Source organism: Lactuca saligna, chromosome 4 (genome assembly GCF_052625555.1).
Source record: "Lactuca saligna cultivar CGN05327 chromosome 4, ASM5262555v1, whole genome shotgun sequence".
Classification (NCBI taxonomy): Eukaryota; Viridiplantae; Streptophyta; class Magnoliopsida; order Asterales; family Asteraceae; genus Lactuca; species Lactuca saligna.
In genome coordinates this window covers 288,443,085-288,453,586 of record NC_136420.1, presented here as the reverse complement: position 1 = coordinate 288,453,586, position 10,502 = coordinate 288,443,085, and the positions used below count along the sequence as shown (strand labels likewise).

The following is a 10,502-nucleotide window of genomic DNA, read 5'->3' as shown; positions in this document are numbered from 1 at the left end:
AACATGTCATCGCTAAAGGGTCGTCGTTATTACGTCGTAGATTATACTAATTCATCATCACAATTGACATCGTTTCTAATATTTATCATCGCTAAATGTCTCAATCATTGCTATTGGTATCGTCACTCGTGATATTCTGGCCGCCAATCGAAGTTTTTCCAGCAAGGCTTCCCGGAGTCGGGAGTCGTCGCAATTGGTCCATAAACATCAAATAAAAATACAGATTTGATAAAAATAAAGAAATCAATACATACCACATTACATAAAACATGAAATATACCACATTACATAAACTATCTAATAATTTCAAAATTAAACATCAACTATATCATCCATAAACTATATAATAAATCCAAAATAAAATCACCCATAACATAAACAACAAATACTATGTGTCTTCGTCTTTCCCATCGTTGTTTTCCTCACTATTGACTTAGTTCTTAAACGAGTGGATAATATCTCCAATTGTTGTCAAAAATGTCGCGTTTGGAAGCAAAGAAATTCACATCAACATCCTACAATTAAGTCACAAGCACTTTTAGTCATTAACAATTTCATAAACTATCAAACTATAAAACCACCAAATGAGTTAAGTTGTTTACGATTTAAGAAAATATTAAACCTCCAAATCATTTAAGTTTTTAACAATTTAATAAACTATCAAACTACAAAAAATTACTATAAATGCATCAAGTTCTTAACAATATAGCAAAGCTATCAAATTCTTTAATAATTTAATAAGTATGTGTTAGTTGCAGTGCTTGTGATTGTGACGGCCATTGAGATGGAACACTAGTACCCGCTGCAAAAGGAGGTTTAGGCCCATTACCTCTCACATGCTCCCTTCGACCACCTAACACTATCTCAAATACTGTAATCCAATCGATGGAGTTTGGAACACCACCAAAGTCAGCTATGTGTTGAGTTTGTAAAGCAACCTCAGCAACTAAAGCATTTTGTATTTCACAAAGATTGTCAATTTACGTTAAAAATTAAACACAAAAAGCATGCAATCTACTTCATTTTTAAGTAATAATAACTTACATATTGGTCTTCAACTAAAGGATCAACAAATTTTCCTTTTTTATTCACATGCCCACTATGAAATGCTTCAAGTCTATTAAAAGTTATGTTTAGCATTAAAAAATATGTTATACTTGAATAAACATTAAAAAAGTATTTTATAAATGAATAAGCATTATTGTAACTTACATTATTAAAACAAGCACTATCGTAGCTGCATGTCCCTCCATGATTCTGAACTACTTGTTTCTTCAGGCATTCTTTGTTTTCAGTGGATCATTTTTTATGTTTTTCTATTAAGAAGTGGTTAATAGAATAACTCTAACGTTGTGGATTCATACCCTCAGGGGCTTGAGACTTTGCTGCCTCTACATCCCCTTCAAAATCAGTAAAATGAGCTTTTGCAGTATGTTTGCGGCCTTTATATCGTGCACATATCAGATTGTTCAGTGACACCCACTAAACTGAAGCCATGGGATCATTTCAAATCGCTCCAAAATCAAACCATGTCTACAAAAAAAATAGAGAAGTTAAAAATAATTCAAAATTAAACATATTAAATATAACTTTATAAATAATTTATGGAAAGATACTGGAACATGCCAACTCTTTTAGGTCCAGAAAGTTATTTCCATGTGTCTTTATCGATAGCGATGTCACACCACATATAGCTCCCATCCTGCCGAATGAAATATTTGTATACTTGCCCAAATACCAAATATACATTTTACATATATATACACATACCAAATACCAAATTCACATTTTACATACTACTAATTTCATACTTGATAATAAAAACCTAAATCAAGGAAAAATCATATAAAAAACATATGAACAATTTTTGATCAATTCACTACCAAATACATATATATACTTTGATCACTAAAAAACTAAATCAAAGAATAACCGTACAAAAAAGCTACATAATCATACAAAAAAAAACCGTAAAATCATGTGTGAAAAATTATGCATTTAATATAAACTAGAGGGGAATTACATGTGCCGTTGGCGTTGTGTTTCCTTTTTTTTCCTTATTTCAAGTTGCACCATATCATACAACATACTATAATGTGTTTATAAACGCAACATTTTTCGAGCTTTTCTTGGGTCTCACTACAGCTGACAAAAGATTATTGTCCCAATTGCGGTCTTCGTAAGGGAAGTATGAGACCGGATTGGAATCATGGTTTGGGTTTGGAATCGGGGCTTGGGTTGAATTTAGAATGGTGTTCAAGTTCCTTTGTGCCACACGATTTTGATCAAATTTTATCATTGATAGATCAGTTTCCCAAATTCAACTTCTTCTCATTCGTTTCCTATAACCATTCCAACTAATTTGTTAGATTGCTTTCAAATATGCTTCACAGTTATAAAAATCTTATTTACAATTTCTTGAAAAGAATACCTAGAAAGTAGTCAAATAGACACCTTGTCTTTTCTTATGAGTTTACAGCTTTCAAAAGGACCTGTACTTGCAAAACTCTCTTAAAGAAGTTGTTCAGTCACATGTGTATGTGCATTTTTCTCAAAATATAGATAGCGGAAGTTTACATGAGGGAAGAAACTTTAAAACAGATTAGGTTGGCTTAAGTGTGATTTTTAAAAGGGGCTTTCATGATGGTTAAACATCGCAGTCAAAATACAAAGTATATGACCTGCAAAAAGATAAAAAACAGAAATAGCAAAAAGTATTAGTGAATCTCAAATCACACTAAAAGGACTATTAGCTCATCCAAAGGACTATGATGAAAAGGCAGAATCACAAAAATTTGAACACAAGTGGTACGCTTCTTTGATTAAAAAGAAGATGAAAGTAAGACAAAAGAATAATTAAACATTAATAAAATTGATGAAAAAATAAAACTTGAGATGCCTTTTTAACTTAAATAAAAAGAAAACAGATTGTTTCTAACTGTTTATGCTTTGGAAAAAAAAAAGTCACCTTACCAAGCATTTCTTTGTAACTGTTCATGCAAAATATGAAATCTGAAAACTTTTATTATGACTCATAAAGCAGAGAATAATCTCATAGGGTTTAATTGGTTCCGCTAGACGTCCCTTCAAGGACATCCGATACTTGCTTCCGCTAGACTACTACCAATAAGTGACTGCTAACCTTACGAAAGAGATGAGCATTCGATGAGTCCAATGACACCGATTAATAAATTAATATTTCATAGTGTTTTTTTATTTACCCAATAATCAAGAAGGCTTCATGTGGGACAGACGGTGTTCTTTTTGTTATAGATGTGTGTATATAAAATCAAATAAAAACAAATTTTGCTTTGTAATTGGATCATATTGCTATAATATAATTGATTTTGCAAAGTAATATCCACAAATGTTGAATTTCACCAAAGTAACACCTGGGGCAAAATTATCATAAGTTGAATTGGATAGGAGAAAGCCATCTACAGAATAAAAAATTACTATTTATGTGAAGGAGCAACCATTTCACCCTTTTGATTAGAGTAAATGACTACTTTACCCTTATGTTTAAAAGTGATGTTGAATAAGAAACGATTAATTATGTGTGAAATTTACAATTTAACCCTTCTGAGAATACCTGTATGCCCTAATTCTTCATTACATATGGATGAACCGAGATGATAGCCATCACAGGGAGTTCAAACTATCATTTATCACATAAAAACACTCAACAACTTATATTTAATTTAGATTAAATATGTTTAATAAAGAAAACTAATATTATCAATATTAGCCGAATCATTGTCCTTATCATATATGAAACTGTGGTTAATAAACCTATACTTGGTTATATACTAACTGGTATTTACGATATACAGTTATATGTTGACCCAAAACCAAACATACCACCCGTTTGGTTGCTTATACGAAATTCTGAAAATGGGTAATTGTTAAAATGACGAAATTTAATAAAAAGATTGTTGGATTTGTTACTCTTTATCCGTTCCTTAATAATAAAAATCACTAAGTTTTATAGAATATTGGCTAAAGAAACCAAAGATAGCACAAATTCCGTAATGAATTGTAGCAGCTACTTGGAACCAAAACTAAGATTTTTAACAAAGTTAGGGACAAGACAAAATTGTAATTTACTCTCCAAGAATAAGTTTTGAAAGTGAGTGAGGTACCAAACACGAAGATCATCCCAACAGAGATTTGTTGAAATCCAAATAGACATATACCATGAAACTTTATTGCATCTATGAAATCCTGAAAATAATGAAGAGCGCCCTTTTAGTTAAAGAAAAAAGTAAAAAACACTTAAAAACATGATCGATAAAAAAAAAAATTAGTACCTCATGTTCTCAAGATACCAAGTTATATCTAATAAGGTTAAATCATGAAATTAGAATAGAATGAACAACAAATTTTATGACATTGGTCATTTAGAAATCATTATTATAGGAAACAACTACAAAATTTATTTTTACAAACTTCAACCTTTGGCAAAGCAAGTGCCTGGAAATTTCAGAAAAGCAACCTGAAGTAAACATCAAAAAGTTGTAAACATCAAACCATTCTTAGGAAAACAACCTAATCCCCAATGATAAGTTGGTATGCTTATTAACAAACCAGAAACACGACGTATGAATCACCCATAAAGAATATACCATACTTTGATTTGGGCAAAAGAATAGTTGAAAGTTTTCAATTCTCCAGATTTCGACTCCTGTATGAGCTGTTAAGTGAAAAAATAACAACATATGCAAATGAGTATGCTAAAAGAAATTGATGTTGGGTATTAACTACAGATACAGAAAGAGTACCCTCCATTTGGATCTTCTCTCATAAACTCCAAGAACTCTCAGGTATATTATGTAGCAATATTGTAAGCGTTGGATGGATATATTCTTCCAAATTAGTTGACTACTCACCAATACTTTTATATTTATCAGTCGTTTGTACATGTGGTTCTATGGAAGACTGTTTTTGAACGTAAAGTCTCCATTTCCTGTGATGAAGTGGTAAAAATATTAAAATAAATACATATACTTGAGAAAGGTGAAGGAAAGAAACCATCGGTTCATTTTTTGTGATGTATGTTTCGTTTGAGCAATTCATCGAACACTTGGCATACGTTTTAAAATAACTATAAAGTTACAAACTTAGTGGATGGTTTTTTGAGCCCAAATTTTGGATCTGGAGCTGATTTTTGGTGGATGATTTTTCAGACCATCTGCCTTCGGCAACTTCCCAAGCCAATATGTAGCTTGAGACCTCCTCAAAGCTACGAAAAAACTATAAAAACCATAAGTTAATGGGACATTCGATTGCTATGATAGAACAAAATTGATATTAGAAAATATAAAATTTTATATATACCTGCTTGTTGGGCTTTTCTTGAAGCTAAATTATCGGCGTGCCCTGTTCTGGATGCAATCACCTCCATCATCTTTAACAATCTCAAAAATCTCTTAATCTTTCATTCAAGGAAACCGATTCAGTTTCCAATCATAATCCGATCCGGGTCTTGTTGACATTTTCAGAATAATCCATACAATGATGTTTAAAGAGTTAAAACGAATTTACTTCTCAATTCTCATGGACTTACTACATTTACATTACAGGTGGTACGACAATTTTGGGAGCATAATGACACAAGGGGTGCTATAGATGCCTTGAGGAAATTGCCAGTTCATGCTATGAGTATTCATGTTTTATTACTAAAATTAATCCATTAACCTTGAATTTTGTAAAAATTGATTGGTTTTTGTATCAGGTTCAAGCAGATGTGAACAAATCTTACCAGTGGATGCCACACTGGAAACAACAGCTTGGTCTCATGTACCATTTGATAACAGCATCTGAATTTTAGGAAAAGTAACTAATCGGGGCTCAATCAAGATATGAAATGGTGATTTCAATAGCAAAAATAAATATTTAAGTCAACTTTCATGTTAAAATTTACCAATCAAGTGCAGAAATTAAACCGCCTGACTGTGACTATCTTCACCAATTGACCAAATTTAAGTGTTGAGACATTTATCAAACACTTGTTATGCATAATAAAAACGACAAATGTAACAATCCCAGCCAAAAATTAAGTTTCCCATTTGCGTGTTGGAGAATTAATCAATTAGAGCATCATGGATTAAATGAAATCTCTCACACAGAAACATATAAGAGGAACAAAAAGTGATAGAGAAAAAAAATAAACCAAATCAGTTGCAACTTATTATCTGAAAACGGCACCTGTATTTACGGAAGAAGTCGGATGCCAAAATCGGGAAAATAGATGGTTCAATCAGTGTAGGAATTGGTCGCTATTCCTGCACTCCGGTGACGCCGTCACTTACCACCAGCAGCAGTGACGCATTTGTTGGCATCATCATCTTTCTCGTCTGGAATAAAGAAAAGGAAATAGTAGGTGGATTATTTTGAAAGTAAGAAAAAGGAACGACTGGAAGGGGCTTATGCATGGAAGGCTTCCTGATGAAAAGCGCAATGGCGGTGGAGGGAAATAGAGGGAGAACGGAGACGCCGACCTCACCAGAGGAGGACTGGAATTCAGTTCCGCCGGAGACGACGACCGCTGGAGAAGCAGCAGAGGAGGCATGTGGTATCAGAGAAAGTGGTAGAATTTAACATCGGGGGTTTGGTTTTTTTTTTTGTTGAAGAAGAGGACGTAGGTGAATGGAGGTGGCGTTTTGATTAGCTAAAGAAGCCGGTGTCATAGGACGAAAAGAGAAAGTGTATAACTTTGGTGGTCAAATTGTGAATCAAAATACCTATGTGGCAGAATTCCAAATCACGAAAGACTCCTGTTCACCATTTTTTTGTCAATTAATAGTATATATAATACAAACACACATATATTGACATTATGCACTACCAAATACAAAAACATGCATACACAGTCAAATGTGGCCGAAAAAATGCACCTGTCGCCAGAGAAATGAAAAATCCGATGTGTTGTGACGGTGGTGGTCGCCGAAAAACAAGGCATTGTGGCGGTGGTGGTATGTTGCAGGAAACATCAAAATTGATGAAATTATATTCGATTTTAAGGCCATAATAGAAAGAGAAAGGTAAAGGAAAATTTTTGAGTACCTTAATGTCGTCGGAGATGGCCAGAAAAGCATTGTTTTTGTTGTCCGGTGTCGAGCGACGTTTTTCCAGCGAGGTGAGTGGGAGTGGAGGGAAGTGACGCTACCAGTGAACAGGTCTAGTCACCAACCAGTGATAATCCCCGCTACTTGTCGGTGAAGTCGTGTAGTCGCTGAAGATGGTGTAGAGAAATTAAGTGGTTGCAGTAATGGTGATCTGGGACGAAGACAAGAACAAAAGAAACGACACCTTTTGCTGTGAACTCTTTTGGGCCGACTTTAGGGAAGTGTTGGAGGGAAAAAAAAAAAACACGTGCCTTTTCTATGTGGTTGTACGTCGTCCGATCTGGAGAAAATGAAGGGTCACGATCTCTTCTAGGATAGTCACACGGATTGACGCTCTTAGCGACGGCATGTCGCCTCTATTGCTTAAAAGCGATGTGAAACCCTAATCGGCGGACCATTAAAGAAAGAACAGTGATGATGCAGTTTTATGTGGGACTCTAGGATCGCCGGTGGCTGATGTTTAGCGATGCCGCTATTAGCGACAAAAAAAATGTGTTTGTCTAGTGTCATTGTTAATAGTGGCGTTGCTAAAAGTCTTATTTCTTGTTGTAACTACATATTCACTGCATATTCACTAGCCCTTAAAAATGGTTTCCACTACACATTGTTTATCTTTATATATTTTTTATTTTTTTATATTTAGATTAAATAAAAAACAAAATTTTTTATATTTAGATTAAATAAATATTTCGCATAAAACACATTACTAAAAAAAAACATAAAAACAAAAATTTTCAAACCTAAATTACTAAAAATAAAAACATAAGACCATATAAATTTAAACCTAAATGACATAAAAACCATAGAAAATTAAACGTAAAAATTAAAAATGTTAAAACTTAATTTTAATACTTGTCATGAGCTTGTTGTTGGATTTTCATAAACGAAGCTAGATTTTCTAGGTCCATATCCGGTTGCGACTTTGTGTTTAAAATTTGAAAATTGGAAAGTGCAAGTTTTTGGCGATGAGCTTCGTCCGTTGCTTCATATTTCTTTTTTTTTTTGTAAAAAAAACTTAGATTTTTTGTCAATTTTTCCGCAAGTATGTCTTCACTACTCTCTTTTCCGCTTGAAGACGCCATATATTTCCCTTTGTCCCTTTCTACTGGTCGGCGAAGTTGGAGTTCCGATGGACCTTCCCCCTCTGTGTCGTCGCAGTCTTCACTGGGGTGGACACAAAAACCCACATCCGACTCGAAAGTTCTTGGCCTTTTGTTGGAGTCGGTAGTCAAACCCGAATACGAAGTCTCCGGTTTAAGGACCCATTTTGGTAACCTTGTATTGTTGCCAAACGGTGGATAAAATATTAAAATCATTGCTTTCACCTTTATACATATTTTTTAGCTTTTCAAATATGTCATTAAACTTGGTGCAAGCCACTCATAGTTTACACCATTTTCCATTGACCGGTTCGTACTCTTGATCCATTTGCCTTCCCAAAACCAAGTGAAAGTGGTCTAAAAGAAAAGCCAAAAACTGTTTTTCGTTTGCGCGTTCCCCGTCCTCGAGTCACACGTTATAAAAATCCAAGCTTTAGATAAAGCTTCCTCCTCATCTTCGTTCCAAGTCCTTCCTCGTTTTTATGTAGCTTTTCCTTTTAATTGCCTTCTTCTAGATGGTTGTGTTTCTTGGACCCGTTCGTTGTCATCATTGTAATTGTTTATAGGTTGGGATGAGATAATGTGTAACATCCTGTTTAAAATAGAGTAATTAAATAATAAATCCGGAACCCCAAGGTGTAAATTTATAATTTATATTATTTTGTAATTGTAACGCCCGTGTTTCTGGGCTAAAAGCAATAATAATGTTGTAATAGTCTAAGTCAACCTTTGTAACTCATATTAAAGTAATAAAGAGAAATTATGTGAATATTATGTGAATTATATGCTTATCTGCTTAGTTATTATGATTTAATTAATTAGTAATGAAAATAAGCATTTATAATAAATATTAGAAAAATCCGATATCTTTTAAGAAAGTTTTAGTGGCCGAAACAAGGATTCCGGAGATATAAAAAATGTCGAAATCCGAGTTATAACGAAGTAGTTATGACCTGTCGAAGTTTCGCGACGAAACCGACACGGCACCAGGAAGCGTAAAAAGTGAATATTCCGATAAAGTGCTTTTTAGCCTTAACAATCTAAACGAAAGTCATAGTATTCGTTAAACCGAGAATTTTGATAAAAAGAACGTCCAAATCTGACTTCGTATGAGGAAGTTACGATTTTTCTAAGTTTTAGCTTAGCAGTAGACAGCTAAATACTCGAATTTAAGATCAAACGATATTTAGCCGACACAACCTAAACGAGAATCAAAGGTATGATCAATAGTAGTACAACGGTAAAAAGACTGACGAAAACGGACGTCGGATGAAGAAGTTATGAATTTTTAACGGGTTTTCCTATCACGGTCTGTTAAAAATAATAATATTAAAATTAACGTCAAACTTAGACGACAAAGTCTAAACGAAAGTTGTAGAGCGTAATTTTAGCTACGCGTGCATATAAAGAACGTCAAAAACGGAGCTCGTATGCGAAAGTTATGGATTTTAGAAGTTCGAGGCTCAGAATTCGAAAATTTTCGCATGAACAGTAACCGAACACGTCACCTCGCCGAAGCTGCTGCGTCACCGAGGATGTGGCCGAATCTGGATCCGACGCTTGTCGCTATTCCCTCAGACCGAAGTCTCGGCCAATCAGAAGACGCGTCGTAGCCGCCGCATGTCCAAGTCTCGCAAGTTCACGTCCGAGCTTCACATAGCCGCCTCTGTGTCTCACCTCGCTACTGCCACGCGCCTCGTTCCCTCGCAGCCACGTCGTTCTTCCGTGTCCGAACCTTGCAGGCACTACGTGGAAGCTTCTCAGCCACGAAGACCTTGGCCTCGCACCCTATATAAAGGGGGGCTGCGAGCCTTCCCGACTACTTTTAGAAATTTGACATTTTTCACCCCTAAACTTATATTTTAACTATTTTGACTTTCCCCGAAGCCCTGGTATCATTTTTAAAGCCCGGAATACGTCCCGAAGTGCCCGAAAACCCAGAAAATTTTATCTTTTCGGTTTTGAAGCTCCAACTCTCGCAGAGCTCGGTTTCTCAATAAAACTCTCCGTTTTATCAGAAACGATCATTTTAAGGAACGAATTGTTGTCCGATTATCATCAAATCAAGTGAGTGTATAGTCACTTTCATCTTACACATAGATATGAAGTATTTTCTATAAAATACGTGTTATGTGTAATTATACTGATTGTTTATTTGAGATGATTGTTGAATACAATGTTTTATACAAGTTTTAAACTGTATATGTATTTTATCTACAAATATGTTGGGTAAAACATGGGTAGAAAAAATAGTTGATGTGTGTTAAAATGATGA

The 10,502-nt window shown here is 34.5% G+C and overlaps 1 long non-coding RNA gene across 2 annotated transcripts; it reads right to left on the bottom strand.

The window, feature by feature from the left end:
* Positions 1 to 1,935: 1,935 nt before the first annotated feature.
* Positions 1,936 to 6,664, bottom strand: LOC145043761 (uncharacterized). 2 transcript variants are annotated; one of them, XR_013681136.1, is made up of 6 exons: positions 6,501 to 6,664; positions 5,338 to 6,356; positions 4,782 to 5,253; positions 4,143 to 4,693; positions 2,432 to 2,681; positions 1,936 to 2,342 (listed from the first exon to the last, which is right to left on the bottom strand). It is a non-coding gene; the product is annotated as an uncharacterized LOC145043761 (long non-coding RNA). The 2 variants fall into 2 exon arrangements; XR_013681135.1 differs by having other exon boundaries at positions 5,338 to 6,664.
* Between the last annotated feature and the right edge of the window lie 3,838 nt (positions 6,665 to 10,502).